Source organism: Poecilia latipinna, unplaced genomic scaffold (assembly GCF_001443285.1).
Source record: "Poecilia latipinna isolate Pla-1442-1.1 unplaced genomic scaffold, P_latipinna-1.0 Scaffold51, whole genome shotgun sequence".
Classification (NCBI taxonomy): domain Eukaryota; kingdom Metazoa; phylum Chordata; class Actinopteri; order Cyprinodontiformes; family Poeciliidae; genus Poecilia; species Poecilia latipinna.
In genome coordinates this window covers 97126-115503 of record NW_015112667.1, presented here as the reverse complement: position 1 = coordinate 115503, position 18378 = coordinate 97126, and the positions used below count along the sequence as shown (strand labels likewise).

Below are 18378 nucleotides of genomic sequence, written 5' to 3'. Positions count from 1 at the left end.
CCTGTCGGCGCCGACAGGTTGGTCATAAGAGGGTTCCAGTTTGGGTAATTATTGCTGTCGCATCGTCTTTTTTGTTGTTTTTGTTTTTATCTGTGCCTCCTTGTCGCTGTGATTTTCAGGCTCCCCACATGTGTAGCCTGCAGCGCTTCAGTGCGTCTCCAGTCCTTCCTCTTACAGTCACACAGTCTTGTGTTTATGTGAGCCAGAAAGACCACTTCCTGTCGGGATGTGTGGTCCAGCAGGGGAGCAACGGATCGTGACCAGAAGTCACAAGTTTCTGCTGGAATCGACCATTTCAGGGTTTGTATGCGAGGTAATGCAAGTCCACTGGCGCTGCGTGATGCATTAAAGTGTCCATGGCCCGATTGGTCAGAGAAATGATTAATACCGCACATTCAATAAATTCAGTGTTTGTATTTGTAGCTTAGCCTTTAGAGGTCAAAACAAATTCCCAACATCAGGCCTCCAAAACTCTTCATCCACCTCTTCAGCCTCATTTCTACTCCCCGATATTTCCCTGCCTTCAGCTCGCTAAAAGAAACATTGTTCACAATTTCCAATGGTGAAAACAAGAATTAACTCATAAAGTAAGGAAAATTGCAACCTCCCTACAATCACATGATGCCTCAAGCGTTTTCATATGATGTTTTTATAGTTTTACCATTTTGTTTCTAGGGCACAGAAAGCAGAGCGGCCGGACAACAAGGCGTCAGACGCCGTAGGTTCAAAACAATAAAAATATGTTAAATTTAATCATGAACACAATATATGCATAATTGACCTGAGTGAAGTTGGCCTCCCAACCGTCTTCAAATCAGACAAAAATGGTGTCAAAGGTTTGTGAAGCAACATTTTTTGTTTGTGCTGCTTTGGCTTTGAAGATGTTAATGAAAGTTTAAAGGTCAAAAGGTCAACCAGTCCCCCCCAAATCTCCCCCACTCTTTTACAAAATCAAAAGGACCTTTAAAATTTCGTTACTATCTTTGAAGCCAAAGCAACACAAATAAATGGCTGGTTGACCTTTAATGACCTCTGGAAACATTTCTTAATATCTTCAAAATGCACAAACGGAAACTTTTGCTGCACAAACGTTTATGCTTCACTGAGGTCTCCAACATTTATTTGTGATAAACTGGAAAAAAAAAAAAAAAAAAGAAAACGGCTTATACCGGTTTATTTTCAGCGATATTTTTCGCCTTAGCTTTTGTCCCGAAAGGCCAGACCTAGCTGTCTGGCTACCAGCAGCCTCAACTGCCTCGAGACGCAGAACGCTACGAAAACGTCGGCGCACGACTCAAACTTTTGCCTGGCAGAAGTCCTGCTAGAAAACAAAACTACACATATGGGAATATACGAGATTAGTCCTGTCAAAACACATTTAAAGACCTACGATTAACGTATTTACGACCAACATACATTTTTGAAATGAATCCAAGACATTTTGAGGCTCTAATTTCAGATGCATGAATTTAGGACTTTTTAATGATGCGTAAGTAGTATTACCATTTTTCCAAGGTACGGTGAATGACCTCAGAGTATATCTAAACTATGAATGAAAGTGAATTCAAACAAGTAGATCAATCTGTTTCCCTTAAAAACTATTCCCAGTGACATTCCCATAAATACAACAATCTGTACAAACTACAATCTGTCTTTATCAGGAAGAGCTTGAAGGATGTCAAAGGAAAAGCCGTGTTTTTCTTTCGGACTCTTATTGTTCCTGACTCACCGTGTGGTACATGACTCACAGTGAAGACCAAAACCAAGTGATGCAACCAGGAAGGAAAACTTTGAATCGAGGATGAACCTTGCAACATCCGCCACAGCTGTGTTCGGAACGGAGCTTCCCGTCATTTCCCAACAAAATACAAAGAAATGTGTTGCTTTCAAAGGAACTGGCTCTATGAAGGACACTTAGAAAACCGCATTGTTGGTTAAAAAACAAAGCAAAACAAAACGTGGTAACACTTTATTTGAAGGGGTGCTCATAAGACTGACACGACACTGTCATAAACATGAAGGAGTCTTTATGAATTAAGTACAGTCCAATGTTTCAGGAGGCTTTCAATGGCAGAGACGGTCATTTCCAGCTGTGAACCGCATCAGTGGCCCTCTCCAGACTTGTTGCTGTGCATTTCTTTCAGCTGGCTGAAAGAAGGCTCCTACACCTTTCCTTCATTTATGTCAGTTCAGTCGTTTGGAAATATTTCCAGTCATGGAAAACATGCAGACTCACGGCATTCAAACACTAGCAGCAACACCCATCATTCTTATTAAAGAAGAATTAAGCAGCCGACTGCAGGCTAGTTACCCCGGCAGCCAGCCTGACTCACTAACTTGCTACATAACATTCTGCACAATCAGCATGTTTAGCCTGTTCAGAATTGAACAAACTACTTCTAAATTTAGCAAATATTTATCAGGCTGACACAGGAAAATTCAAATGGCAATAAATAAATGGCGTGAGTATCAAAAACAAATACAGCGTAACCACACTATTTCACCAAATGCAAAAATCTCCAGCTTCAGAAAAAGAAGTTCAGCTCATTCTTAAAATCAGTTCTTTTTCTAAAGTCTTACTTCTTGGCCTCTGTGCGTCTCAAGATATCACTGAGTTCAAAGCTTAGCTGTGGCAGCAGCTGGAGGTTCGCCAGCCCGTTTGTGCTTACGCGCCGCATTCGGGCAGCTTTTCTGCCTTGGCATCTCGACACGAGAATCTGTACGTTCCACATGGTGGATTCACAGGATGCCTGCCTGGCCACGGCATGTGTCACTGTCAGTTTAAAGTCAGAAAGCATACCATTACAGCTGAAGACGGCTCTAATAACGCCGCAGCTAATGGGGAGGGGAGCCTTAAAAAGGCAGAACAAGAGCCACAAAGCAGCAGGAAAGACAGGATTACACAACCGATGGCAGATCATAAAGAATGAAGGATTATCTCTAAAGCCTTCAGACTTAGATGTCTGATCGTTTTCCTGCGATGATGAGGATTACTTAGATGTTAATTTGGAGAAAAAAACATTGCCAGCTAATGGCTACCTGGAATTAAAGTATGTCACTGTGAAGCAGCATGAACAAACTTAGATTTCTTGCCCTGAAATGTTACCTCAACCTCCCCCTCAGTGCTACTCCACGTCATCTTCACAGACAAAAGAGCGACCTTATCCACATAAGCTTATAAATGCAGGAGATTTAAAGCAAATTGGGGAAAAATCCTCATTTTACAATACCGAGATAAAACTTACTTTAGTTTTTTTTACAGGGGAAATGATTTGTGTTCATTTTTTTTTAATTGTTGAAATATTCATTCCAATTTAGTTCATTTCAGGACACGAAATACATTAGCAACAGATCTATCACTGTCAACAACAGTACTTACGGCTCCAGAGACAAATCCTTCGATAAGCTACCTCCACCTTTTCACAAGTACACCTTTCAAGGCGGCCACATTTGAGTAACTGAAGAGAGAGAGCAATATCTTGGTCTCCAAACCCGCCATCGTGTTAACTGGGAGGGTGAGATGGACGATATGGCAAAGACCTTAAACAACCAGGTGCTGATGTAAATCGTTAAATTGGAATTTCACCGTCTGATTTATTTGAAAGCCCACTGCTGTCTTGGAAACGACTTTCGATCAGAGAATCGGACTCAGGCTTCACTGTAATTATCCACCAATTAGTCACATAGGCTGAAAGTGGCTAGGATCACCTCCAGGCTACACGCTGCGGAGTAAGACTGAAACAAACAAACAAAACAAAATAGATCAAGCACAGGAAAGCAGGCTGGTATGTGAGCCTTTCGTCTCCTGGAGTGGAACGGATCGTGTAGATGTATTTTACTAGCTTTGCACAGCGATACCACAGCTATGCACCGTGACATTCCCCCAAATCCTTTCATTCCCACTCTCTGAGTTAATGTTCCTTCGTCTGACAGCAAGACATTGACTCCTTTACCTCCTCCTGCCACGTCCTCTAGTTCTCCTCACGGATTATCTTTGTTTACGAAATGTACAGATGGAGGGGAGGTTGGTATCAGCCACTGGCCTGTTGGAGTATCATCGCTGCGAAGAAGAATAGGTTGGGAGGTTTGCTGATTTACTGGCTGTCTGCTGGAACGAGCAGGCCTGTCACTTCAGCGTTACGGAATGGCTATTATCGTATTGATCATCATTTATCGTGATAAGACCTTTGATGTATCGTCACAACTGATGTTTGAAACCCCCCAAACGTCCATATTGTCAGGATAATTAGCTTTACCATTTTCTCCACTGTTTGTTCAATGAAAGTATCAATAAATGTGAAAACATTTGAAAATATGATTAAATGAAGTTGGTGTGTGCAGTTTAGTGACAAAAACCGAATTTCTTTATGAGACTGGTGACCTGAAGAAGCATGTTACAAATGGGAATGTTTTTCCAGAGCAGTATTTTGGTGCGTTCACACCAAATGGGTTTCGCGCGTCTGGTTTACATTCACAGTCTATGTATTTGGAGGCGCTTCGAGGGCCCGTAACGGCGCATTTTGAGCATCTAGCACGGCGCAATTTGAAGGGTTTGACGCATCAAGCGCGTCCGACAAACAGGCTGGCAACGGAAAACGTCAAAAGCAATTTTAACCCTTTTCGCCTAAGTTTCAAATGTCTGCCTATATAGGTCTTCCTTATTTTAATTGTAAGTAGTTCTTTAAATGTCCTGTGAGATGATATACTTACCCATGTATCCATAACAACTGGAACTTTCAATATCCAGAAAGTTATTTTCACAATTTACAGTCTATTAAACGAGTGCCCCCCGGATTAATTACACTCTCTGCAGCTGCAGCTGTGAAATTACCGTAATAACCCGATATTGGCTGGAAAGTGCATTGTCTCCCCTTTCAGAAATAGTTGGAATTTTTCAGATAGCGCTACGTGTGGCGGAATTACGGTACTGCAACTTTGCATGCGTCACTGGCGACATGTTCCGGTTTAGAATGGTTAACGCATCTAACGTGACTCCACATGGACTTTTAATGTAAACCAGATGTGCTTGACACTCAAAACGCTTTTGGTGTGAACGCACCATCAAGCATCTGCATTCAAAGTACACACGCGTCGAACTTGAAGCGTCGGACGCGTTTTTAACACGCGTAACGCGTTTGGTGTGAACGCACCATTTGTGTTTGTGGGGCTATGATTGCTGTGACACACAGTAACAGCCATATATTAACCTAAAAAAAAAAAGTAAGAAATAATTCTTCTTGTCAGTTTTATCGTTTTCACAGCAGTACCACAAAACATCATGATAAACCTATACGTCCATATCGCCCACCCCTACTTCGGCTCTTAGATCACAGCAGAATCTAGTTGTGGGTCGTCGGGTTTCGCGCTCTGCCCCGGTGAGTCCCCCTCTCTGTTTAACCAATCACAAATCCTTCCCTCCTTCACAGCAGGCCCGTCTCAAATCCGCTGTTTAAAAATGAGCGCAGAGGGATATTTCCACGTTTATAAGGAAAGAGCTGCAGATTTATGGCCAGTAAGTGGATAGAGTCGAACAACATAAAGCACTCGGAGGAAATAACTCGTCACAGAAAATGAGACAACATGTGAATCTTATTAACAACCCACGTCGCTTATGGCTTTACCAGAACGCAATGGCAGAAATGACCCATCCAAGATTTCCAGGGAAAAAAAAAAAAAGGATCTGATGATCCAATCTGGTCTTTAAAAGCATAACTGGAATGTTAAAAAAGGACTAAATTTGGGCTTAAATCTACTGATTGATTGTTTAAGTCTGACGTTCTCCAGCTGTGTTTTTTTTTTTTTTTTTGCCTGTCCTGATCTGGTCTCCCTTGGCCTTCTATCCGTCTTTGTCCCCACGCTCTGTTATTTTCCCTGCAGTCTGTGTGAACCCATCCGTTTCTAATCCCCATCCTGTACGGGTGAATGAAAACCTCAACGTTCATTTGTCCGATTCTTTGTTTGTGGTCCAGTAGAGGGTGTCTCCCTCTCCTCCCCCAACCCGGACCTGCACGCCCCATCCAGAACCCCACCTTCCATCATCGTTTCAGCTTTGTCCCGTCACTCTCCTCCCTCCCGTCCACTAATCCATCTTTCACCTCCTCGGTCCTCCTCAGGACTCGCACTTTCTTGCTGAGCGAAGGACAGAGCGGTCTCCTGGCAGCTGTCCACCCTCCCGCGTGGGAGGAAAAATAAACAAAGTGTCCACATGTTCCTGAGGAATTTTAATGACTTCCATATCTCTGGCTTCATTACCTGCCAAAACCCCAGGCAGCACGAGTGAAACGGCGGACTCTCAATGAGGCGGCGCAGCGGCACTCGTGACAACCTTTGTGAGCCCGAGCCAAGATGTCTCCCTCAAGGCTCTGAGCGGCTTTCTAAGAGTGTTTTCACACCCGATAGTCCGGTAGACTCGATTCGATTAGGGATCAAAGTGGCAACATTTGTTACATTTTCAGCTCCCGAGGTTCGCTTTCACACCGCACCGTGTCAAATGACCCAAACCATTTGAAAAACCCATCTCCCCTAATTGCCTGTGGAGGAACTGCACCAAGAACTACAGAGGGAAACTTAGAAAGACCTGACCACAACTTCCTCCTTCACAAAATGTAAACAAAACTGAAGTAGAATCAGATTTTAGGATTTCTCTTGTCGGTAAAAGACGACGCAGCATTTCTCCATCTAGCGATAGACTTGTGCGTTTATTTGGTTGCATTTACCCAGAATGCTCTCCGCTATAGTCCGCTTCTTGCTTTTGGAACGGTCACTGGTCTGTTCGCATTCACATACACTTTTGAACCTCACAATAGTTCACTTCAACCGAGACCTTGGGTTGTAGGCGGTCCAGAGTTCGCTTCAAGCTGAGTGGAATGTAAAAAATATATATTTTTCTTTTAGATCTGTGAAGTCGTCACACGGAAGTGATGAAGTGACAGCAGACTGAGCTGACAACTCTTCCCAAGCTCCAGTATAAGCTGTTATAATGCACATAGTCACTAGAATGCTTAAAATGAAGAGGCACAGGGAGGCAAGATAAGAAGATATTTAAAAATATAACCAAGATGTGGGGATATGTCTGTGATTTACTTTAGAGACTGTCAGCAGACTGCAGTAAGACCAACCTGAGAACAGCCAGGTTGTTTTATCCTTCAGAGAGTTCCATCTCCATCTGTAATGGAACATGCAGGAAATACTGGCAGCCATTTCCAAGTTGTTTCTGGAATACTAATTCCTAGCAATGCTGCACTAACCAGGTTAGTCACCAATACAAGACGCTAAAGAGCCGTTTTGCTGAAACTTCTCTCTCTGGTGTCCAGCAGATGCTAGTAATAAAATCCCAACCGAGAGTGTATTTTAATAAGGTCGTGACCTGCAGGCCGCCAGGCCCCACCAGGGAGACCTGACCTGGGGAAGACGCAGGAGGTTGATGGAGGTTTCTGTCAGGACCTCATGCGAGGTCATAAATCAGGGGGAATTACTCCTGTCAGACTAAATACAGACACATATATGAAAGAGAGCGCCAAACAACTTACCCGACAACATATAAATCACTCCATAATGTATGTGTACACCTGTCTATATACACCTGCTTGATTATAAGAACTATTCATCTAGCAGTAAGCTTGTGCCGCTTCCATGTATTTTACTCTTTGCCTGGCAGCTCATTGCAATCATTAGCAGCACATAACAAAAATCAGGCGCTGTGTTTTATTGCAGGCGTGTCAGTGGTTGGGAGCACCCAGCCCACTGGCGGGACCAATGTTTAGATTTAAGATCTCCTCTGTAATGTTTTATTTTCCCCCCTCAACCCAGCACCAGCTGCAGAGGAAATGACAATGGAAGAGGGGGGGGGGGAAAGACATTCATAACATCTCCTCCCACTAAAAATGCAACTCCCTCTCGCTCGTTTCTTCCCCTTATCTATGAAAAATTTATATTTTTTTTCCATGTGCAACGTCTCCACACACCCACTCACCTCCCAACCCCCAAAAACGTCTAAATCTGCACTTCTCTTTGGTTCGTCTGAACGTCGTAACCCTTGACCCGTGAAATTTATACGTTGTTCTCTTTTCTGACACACTCGTGCGGGTTTGGTTTCATCCGTCTTCCCTCTCTGGACCCAATTTTCTCTTCTGCTAGAAGAATCGCGGATGTGGCCTCTTCAAAGGGGCTCGGAGTGATTTGTGGAGATTTGGTGTGAGGGGACCTCTTTAAATTTGTTAAAAAAAATTTAAAAAATTGATTTTATGCCTGAAAAGCAATCAAAAGCTCTAGTTGTACTATAGCAGGCAAAAATAATCAAATGTTGGGACAGTATTGATGCTAATTAGCAGCCAATTAGCAACTAAAACCCAGATCAGAAAGTACATGGATGTACATTTGTTGATGTCGCACGTCATCACGTCTTGTGGTTGTGGGAAAGATGGAGAGATTAGAGGTTGGACTGAGATTTGGCAACAGTCCCATCAACTTCATTCTTGGATCAGATATTTGGCTGGTGGGTCTATAATCCGATCTGGACTTATTGGTCCTGTGTTGCTGCAGGTAATATTTTGGCTGATTTTATGGTGGAAGTTTAGACTTGGAGCTGAAACAATGCACATTTCCACATTAAAGTACAAGGTAAATTCCTTATAAACAGATGTTTTATGTATAAATACAATGGGTAAAATGAGTATTGAACACAATATTTCCCTGTGTCCACAACAATCCAGTAATCCACACATAGTTATAAATCAAAGAAAACTTATTCACTAATTTTAAAAAAAAAGTTAAATTATATGAAAATTTGGGCTGATTTTTATATCTATTATTGCTGTTCGTGTCAATAACTGATATTTACCAATGTGATACATGTCAAATCAAGTCAAGATTTTTTCAGAGCGTTTTAATGCCACCTTGAATTAAAGCTAAGACAGGATGAAAACAATTATAAATGTAGGAATTGGTTGGGAGATTCTGCTATATTTACAATCAATCATAGCATGAATTGGGAAACTTCTGGGGTTTGTTTTGTGGCTCTTGGTAGTGGCTTAGTGTTTCTCTCTGCTCTGCCCTTTTCACACAGAATGCACCTCGCCTAGCATGGGTTGGTAACAGAAGTGAGTCAAGGGTGAAAACTAACAACGTCCAGCCAACTGGCAATAAAGTTGCACTTGCCGAAAAGCTAGCTAGCTAGCTAGCAAGAGAAGCAGCTAGTTACGGATAGCCTTAACCGCGTCGAGTCACAGAACGCAGTGAAGATGTCTGTGCGCGACTTCAACTTATGTCTGACAGAAAACTACGTAAACCAGAATATAGAAGCTGAAATAGTCCTTCCACGACAATCTTATGCTACATCTCTATCAGTGCAGCACACAAACAAATATCACTTGGCCAACCCCTCTCCTTCCAAACGCATACACAAAACCTTCACATATCCCCCCCAAGTACTCCTGTTTCTCCTCACAATGCAACATTTAATTTAGGTTTCATTTTGAGAATGAACATTCTGAACCAACCTTTCCTGAATGACGTGAGCTGGAATAAAAAAGAGACAAAACAAATAAAATGTGAACCATGAGCTCATATTTCTTCTATTTTTCTACCAGCTGTTTTGCTCTCATGGAATGTCTCTTAAAATAAATAAATAAATAAATAAATAAATAAATAAATAAATAAATAAATAAAATAAAACAGCAGTGGTGGAAATTTTCTCCTCTTAAGTAACTAGGTTTGGTTTAAGCCAAACGTCAACCGCAGATGGTTCAGCGATGAGCTCTTCTTCACCACTGATGTAATTCCCCCGATGGAACAGGGACGTCAAACCAAAGTATCTACGCACTGAGGTCTACTTATTTATCTCTTCTGGACAGTTTAAACCCCAGCTCTGACTTCGTAAATGACTTCCAGGCTTTAGTTAAGTAGAAAAGGAGATACTATAAAGAAAACTCTATAAATCAGACTTAACATCTGACAAGAGACAAAAGCTCTTATGCTGATTGATGAAGATACTGGTTTGGGGGAAAAAAATTGTGGCTGATCCCAGGAATACAACCGTAATGTGTAATTTGTCGCGGTAGTGCCTTGCAAAAGTATTCATAGTGCTTCAAGGTTTTCACGTTTATCTACATTACAGCCACAATGTCAGACCCAAGTAAGATTTTATGTGAAAGACCAACACAAAAGCAGTCCATCCAGTTGAATTGGGGAGATAACGTGATTTTTTAATAAGAAAATCTGAATAACGTGTTAAATGCACATACAGCCTGGTAAAACCAAGCTCTTTGTTCTACACTTTGCTTTGCATAGAGGGTCTGGACTGTCTGCTGATGAGAAACAATTGCTTGCTTGAGATGTGCAGATTTTAAACTTCACCCAATCGCTAATGTTTGCTAGTGATAATGCGCCAGATTGACGCTATGAAACTTACCGGAAATTGCATGCGCTATAAACAACCGCGACTGTGAATTTTAATTTAATATTTGGAACCATACTACATGGTTCACAACTACTTTTCTTCTGTTCGCTGATTACCCTGGTTGAAATTCTAGCGGAGTAATCCATTTCAATGGGAGAAAATCCAGGCGTAGCAGTGAAGGGAGATTAGAATCAAATAGAAAGGCCCTTGGTGACTTTGGAGGAGCTGCAGAGATTAACAGCTGACGTGGGAGAAGTTGCTAATATGACAAAAATCAAAAATCTGACTAAAAATAAAATTGTTAAAATAAAGCTGTGTGATAAAAATTCTATATTTTTGCAGGGTTTTGTAACCGGATGTTACTGCCAACTTTTTTCTCTCTTTTTTTTTTTGGAGTAATCACATTATAAAGTTTGTTCAACCACTATTATTAGATTTCGGCAAGTTTTATGCATGAATACGCCGCACAAGTAGTCATGAGATGATCGTTTTTAAATATTTTTCTCCAAGGATACAAGCTTAAATACCATACAGTAGGTGAACCGTCGCTGTTTAGATGTGTTTGTCTCCAAACTCCCTTTTTATCGAGTGCCTGGGGGGAATTGAGAAATTAGCACTCATTCAGGGCATTTGAAATAAATTATAGTAAAAGTCAATGAGCTGTTAAACATAAAAATGCTCATAAAACACCTTTCAAACTGTTCGTTCCCGTTTTAGCGCCAACCTCAGACAGAGTGGAACAGGAACGGCTTTGCTTTGATGCTGAGTGATACAGCAGAACCAAATCCTGGCTCACTTTTAAAAAAAAGGTTCGAAATTTGGACCCTTTAAAGAGCTTATCTGGTCTAATGACAGTCTCAGTGATTCAACTCAACAAGTAAAGCTGAAAACACTGCATACATGTAGAACTTAACAGAAATGCAGGCAAATGTACTCGCTCATGCAAATATCACAGGGTTAGAGATGAAATTCTAAAAATATTTTTGATACGTGCTCTTAGTTTATATCCTCTCTCTGCAGCTGTTTTCAAAATCTAAATATATATCCTATGACTAAAACTAGCAGCTTAGTCTGGATTCACTCCCACTTTCAAGCTCCCAAAGCACAGAGTATTTTGATTGCATCTTTAAAATCATTAATACGTATACAGGAAGTTTAAAAAAAAATCTGCGGTTGATCGAACCTCTACAAAATGAAATGTATTGTTGAGTTCTTTCCCCATCAGCTGATGAGTTCATTTGCTGGAATCTGCCTTTAGAAACCTAAAGTTTGATCCGAGGAGCCTGGAAAAGCTGCACATACCCCTGGATTTTCATCAAGAAGCTTAAATTCAGTGCTGCAGAAGCAGGAAGCCAGACGATTACCTCATCTTATTATGTAGAAGTTTATGCAGCATTTACTGTGTGACGAAACTCAACAAATTACATCAATACCAAATTAAACTAATGTCGATGTTTGAAGCATAATGTTAGCTAACTGGTTTGAATACATTTTTCTTTGAAGCTTTATTTTTGTGATGCAGAAAAGTGAAAATTCATTCATTCATGCTAATAAAAGCCCTGAAAAATTATTTGAATAGCAACACTGCATACAGTACCACAACTGAGATCTCTCTCTCTCTCTATATATATATATATATATATATATATATATATATATATATATATATAATCTGACACTACATTCAATTGGTCAAACTATTAGTAAGAAGAGACTAGAAAGGAAACTAATTTTTAAAAAGGCTAGGAGCAAATTCAACTCCTTGCCAGTTTTCATACATCCCAATTTGTGCCCATTTTTCCAAGCCAGGTAATCTTCATAATTTTCATTCCCTTTTTTTTTTTTTTTTTTTACATTACCCATCAACATTGCTGATTATTGTTTTGATCAGCGTTTGGACCAATGATGACTATATCTAAATAAATTCACTCTGAGCAGACTCCTACAGGAGGATGAGGTTTGTTGAGGTCAAGTCATCACATTTGTTTTTACAGTACGCAAAGCACTAAAAAAACAAAACAGAATCTGATTGAAGAGAACTTCAGATCCAATGTTTACCATTTTGTAAGTTGTTTTTTTTTTTTAATGATCTAAAAGTTAAAAAAATCTGAACTCTGGATTAACTTGTTCCAAGTCTCTCTCTCTCTATTTAGGATCCGTTTGGTTTAACTCAACACCAAGATCAGCAGTTTAATCAGGTCCTAATCAAAGTCACCAAATCAAATCATCCATCCCATGAAGTGAAACGGCAAACCAGGTGACTCTCTGCTGTGTTGGTAGTTTTGAATGACAAATCCCAGGTTTATGAAGGTGTAATTCATGTGTTCACCGTCACATGCATACATCGGATACATGCACATAGAGGCTGGTGGTTGGAGATGACGCTACAGAAAACAAAATCAAGTCCAGCTGGTGCAGACAGCTGGAAACCATGCCGATGACATAATGATGGGATGGCAAGCCAGCAAACGACGCAACAAACAAATAACCACAGCCTCAGTTCATATAACCAGCCCTAATAAGTACAACTCTGGAGAAAAGAAAAAGAAGGTGTTTAGGCAACATCTCTTTAAAAGATACTAAGTAATCTTGACTCCTTGGAATGAAAAACTTTAAAGGAACCGATTTGAAATTTTTGCACAAACTAAACCGTAAGCACTAATAATTGGAAACATGAGGAAAAGAAACCAGAGAGGCACTAAAGTTGATTTAGACACGACCGTATTTCACAAAAAACATATTTGCTCGGTCCCCTCAGCCGGGAGAGAACACATTCTTACTTTAAGGACGTTATCAAAATTCTAAGAGCCGGAGCGAAATAAGTCAGAGAGAAAACGTGTCTGAATTCTCATCTCAAACCCCCTGACCCGAGAGCAGGCATGTGGAGTTAAGATTTGTGGGGATAGCGCAGGACCTCGGGAGATGAAATCGAGACCAGCGCGACTGCAAATCATTTAGCCTGAAGCAGCAGCGTCTTTTCTTTCTTACGTTTTCAAGAGCTCAGCACGCAAAGTCATTCATGAAACAATGTGGAACCCTCAGAGGAGAGCAAACAAAGCCTGCAGCAAGGGTCCTGCTTTTATTGCTTCTCTGGAAGAAAAAAAACGAGCTGCACAAATATTTGATTAAACGAGCTGAAATTTGTGAAAGCGCGAGGCCATCACCATGCCGACGAGTGCGGGATTCGGGGTGAATCTTGAAGTTAATTTTGACTAAAAGATGCATGAGGTTGTGTCACTGACTTATCGGAGCAGATGTCAGACTTTATTTGAAAGCAGCCAGGGAAGAACGCCAGCTGTGCTACCTAGGAGAAAAAAACAAACAAAAAAAACCAAAAGATAAGAGGTAACATACAAGTTTATACACCGAATCCTTTAGGAAAACACAATATTGCAATATTTCCCTCACTTATTAGCAATTAACACGATGAACTTTGCCTCCGTATCAAAGCTTTATAGAAGATTCACATCAGACGTGAATCAAAACAACATTGAAAGTTAATCCAACTTACGCTATTGTAGCCGACCGAATCCACGAACATCACAATAAATTGGTATATCACCAAAAAGTTAGGATATAAAGGATTTTTGGGAGCCCTTGGAATAAGTTTGTGATACATTTCAAGCCTTTGTTTGTGCTAATTTTGGTCACAAAAGCTTAGAGATGGTAAAAGCACAAAAACACAATGTGGGGTGTTGATGATATTAATCCTCAACGCAGCCATTCAGGGTCCTACCCCCTTTTCTGGATGCCAAATTTCTGACTAAAACTGTAAATAAAGGACACCAGTACGACAAAAACCTAAAAAAAAACAACAACAACGTGCAATAAAATGACATAATGTTACAATAAAAACTAATGAAACAATTCACTTTCTCTGATATTTCAAGTCATCGAGATGCACCTTCCGGATTCAACAGATAAACATTGATAAGTTTGAATTCGGGTATGAATCAGAACCGACCCGCCTGCAGATACTGTGATCTGCGCCACAGGATGTGCAGAGAGCTTCGGCGCAAGCAGAAATCTTACTCCACACCTTAAAAAACAGCTCCGGCACTAACAAGATTCAACCGGGCCCCAGAATCTGCAGATGGTTACAGCCTCGAGTCAGATCACTGCAGCAGAGAGTTAAGGCTGAGTGTCGAAGTCAGAAATGCTTGATCTGAAACGGTTCCGGTGATTTCTTTATGTTCTAAAGAGGGGTCTTCAAGCAGCACTAAAATTGTTATGGAAAACACTCCAAGCAATACACTGCAACAAAAAAGGGTCATTATGAGAAGGCATTTTGGGGGTCATGGAAATAAATAGCAAAACCACAAACCTCCGCATCGGTCAGATGATTATACGGCCATTAAAGGGGATCTTTTATGGGGGGGGGAGCAGAAAACAACAGTCAAAAATAAACTGGCACCTCATAAAAGTCTCCTTATCCCTACTCTGACAGTGGCAAACAAACAGCTTTGGAAATGAGGCACTTCTTCTATGCAGCACTTCCCCTTCTGTGCAGGCAGTTAAAAGTTGGGACAGCAGCCAAGCAGCTCCAGTTATCTCTGACGATAAACGCAGATTTTATGACATGTACAAGACAGAACACAGGTAACAACTCATCTCTTATGGGTGAGGGATAGAAGGATAAAGCACCAGCCACCACACACACACACACACATGCACACGCACGCACACACACACACACACACACACACACACACACGCACCCTCCTCTGCAACCCCCCGCCACCTTCCCAGAAGCATGCTGACACTTGAGAAGGCGGCACCTCTTATATGCAGAGCGAAAGCCATTCAAAGCTCCCAGCTCTATTCTTCTCCACAGTAAAAGAACTCAATCTGAAAGGAGGGAAAAATGGCCTCTGCTGCACTGAAGAAAACTGAACTTAAAAAACACACACACACACACACACACACACACACACACACACACACAGCAGAAACTCCTATAAAGTTACCATAGTGACCGAGGAGGATTAATTTCCGAGATAAAAATCAATGAGCTTGTCTTTAGCACTGCAGGTCTAGAAGATAACCACGGCAAGCGTGGAAAGTTGAGCTATGGCAGCCCTGACAGATGACGAACAACAACAGCATTCATTCATCCATTCATCCATTCATTCAGACTACGGCAGAGAAAAGGGCGCCGTCCCGAGCAGCTGTTAAAAGTGGGGGAATTTGCCGTACAAACCTGCAGGACGGCCAAACAGAGTGTTCCTCCTCAGCTGTGATCCACCTGCACTGCAGCGAGTCCTCGCTCTAACACGCCTCTCCCATTCAGCCAGAACTCTGTGCAAAACTGTTGCTGCCCTCTTTCCCTTGTTGCACTCCTCCCACTCTGTTTTTTTTACCCTCCTTTTAGCGCTCTCTCTCTTTCTCCTCCCTCTAAACACCGGCACCCTCCGTTGGTATGTCTGCCTGCTGGAAAACACGACGGTATTTGCAGCAGGCACTGCAATGGGCTGGTCAGCAGGCTGGGGGGAGAATAGGGGGACAATTGAGAGGGAAAAAGGGGGGAGGGGTGATTTAAATTCACACATGCATGACACAGTGTGAGGTGACACTGTTTAGTTTGTTTGGTTTAGACTGGCCTGATGAAGATGTCAAGTGTGGCTTTTTTTTGTTGTTGTTTAAAGCCTCTGTGCTCCTTGAGGTTCTTCAGCTATGAGCAAAGAGGTTCACGGTGGCAGAAAAGATGAGAATAATCGTGAGTAAATTAGAAATGTTTTCCTGTAGTTCATCATCCTCCTCTTGCAGAGTTAACTTCAAATTCCCAACTCAGTCAGGGTGGGTGGTGATTTTTTGTTGTTGTTGTTGTGATTGTTGCAGTCATAATGTTACAGATTTTGCAGCAATTTTTCAAAAAAGTTGCTGTCAATGTTGTGGATTTTTAAGCTTCATTTTTGGCATTCCAAAAAAAAAACTGAAATTGTTGCACATAAACCTCCATTAAAAAGGTTTAAAAAGGGCGGTATTTTATCACAGCTTATGCTTAAAGTGTAGATATCATTTTCAAGTACCTTCTTGAAATAACACCCTTACTGCAAATAGGGTGACGTCCTGACGAGTTTATCAGAGTGCAAAAGAAGAAATCCATATTGGTCATTCAAGTTAACATGAACTGCATACACAGTAAGAATCAAATCTAGTTGGACATCTCAAAAAAAAAAAAATTTAAACGGCAAATGTTATCATTTAGCGTCACACATTCTTTTATCTTGCAGATTTGGCTTTCAAGAGTTGTGAAACAGGAAGTTAAATAAGAAGGAGGCTAAGATTAAATATTAACCTAACATTTGAAAACTTCTTATAATTGCGACCCCGTTTGTTTTTGTTTTTTTTAATGATTTGTCTTTAAGTCCTACTTCTTTGTCTGTCAAAGAGGATGAAAATGAAACCCAAAGTCTGTTGCTGAAAGCTGACATTACATCAAATGTAACAGATTTGGTCCTACCAAATTCCACTTCTACCCACTGAGCTTGTTCTCTCCCTCCGATTTATGCGTTCTTTCATCACTGAGACTTCAACTCAATGCAATGGACTGAAGCCAAGGATTTTATTGTCAGTGAAGAAATGAACTGGAGTCTGACCTACAGGCTAAAATTGAAGTAAATCCTCTCAGTGAATCTTTAATTGCTGATTCTTGTGCAAACGTTTCCATCTAGGGAGTAGAACCATGAATTTATAGGTGACCAACACGGGCAACAATTAGAACCAAAACAATACCCCCACTGACGGTAACGAAGAGCAGCTCCAAGAAATTCAGCGATCTGAGCCTGTATCAGTTCACAATCACTCAATCAGGAAGAAAAAGTGGGGATCACTGGTGTGCTGAGTAACCGGCTGTTAGCGTCTTAGAGGCAGGGATTCCCTGCTAGCTCGGTTTGTCCGTGAGGTAAATGTGGTTTTATGTTTGTCAAGCTGTGTCTGGGAGAAGAGGATCAATTTTTCATCAACCCTGAAAGCAAGTGAATCTCCCACGCTGGAAACTATTTGCGAGGAGCTGCGGTGTGTTGAAGCTCAACCAGAATGAATGCCTTGTCATAAGTAATTTGTAGTTAGCAAGTAACAGTTTAGGTTCGCAAAAAAAAAGAAAAATAAATATCCCCAGAAAGCCGTTTTTAATGCAAGACGCGTAAATGCATTAAATGGCATATGGACACAAAAACAAGCCTTGCAGATATTTTGTCAGAGCGTCTAACCAGGCCGGTAAGACGGAGCATACCTGTCCCAGAATAAACCTCACCATCTGGCCTTCTGCAGCATAGCTGGAGCTGGATGCCTGGTCTAACTTTAGCACATATTTGTGTGAAATTATGCAGAGGCTCGGCAGCCTCTATGGGTTATGAAGGGATGTACATGTCTATTATTAAATGCTAGGATTGCCTGTTGTAAATTTTTCGCAATAACGCCATTAAGAAGAGAAAGACGTAAAGTAAGTCCTATTAGAAAAGGCAAATGAGATCTTTTCAAATTTCAAAATCTAAACTTAAATGACACACTCCACTTTTTTTTCTGTTTTTCTTTTCGGTTGTGCTTAGGTCTGTATTTTATAATTCATTTTTATGAGCGAAATATGACAGCCACATAGGATTCACATTGGTGTTGATAGATATGTTTCCATCCAAATGTCATATGTGAAGTTTGAGCGGATTTTTAAAATGTCACAAAATGGCAAAAAAAAAAAAAAAGGAAGGCAAGCTAAGGGTATTTGCATCAACACCTTGCAATTTTGTCACATGTTGACACTGTAATAAACAAGATGTGGAAGTTGCAAACTATCATGAATCAGGCATCTCCAAAAAAATAGAGTCCCTCAGGGCTGTGCACTCGGCACACTGCTGTTCACGCCTTTCACCAGTTGGTAAGCTGAACAAAAACTAATTCATATACAGATCCCAGAATGTACAGACTTATCAAATAACTGAGAATATTTATATTTATTTATCAATCAGACTCTGTGCATACATTTG

General features: G+C 41.0%; 1 protein-coding gene across 3 annotated transcripts in view; it reads right to left on the bottom strand.

The window, feature by feature from the left end:
• Window positions 1-18378, bottom strand: part of add3a (adducin 3 (gamma) a) — a 117769-nt gene that overhangs the window by 72798 nt on the left and 26593 nt on the right. Inside the window, exon 1 of one of the 3 annotated variants that reach the window (XM_015051229.1) lies at window positions 15597-15777. The exons of the other annotated variants lie outside the window; for them this stretch is intronic. The gene's annotated coding sequence lies outside the window, so the exon portion shown is untranslated. Of the gene's footprint in view, window positions 1-15596; window positions 15778-18378 lie in introns of those variants that run through there. 3 annotated transcript variants of the gene reach the window in all.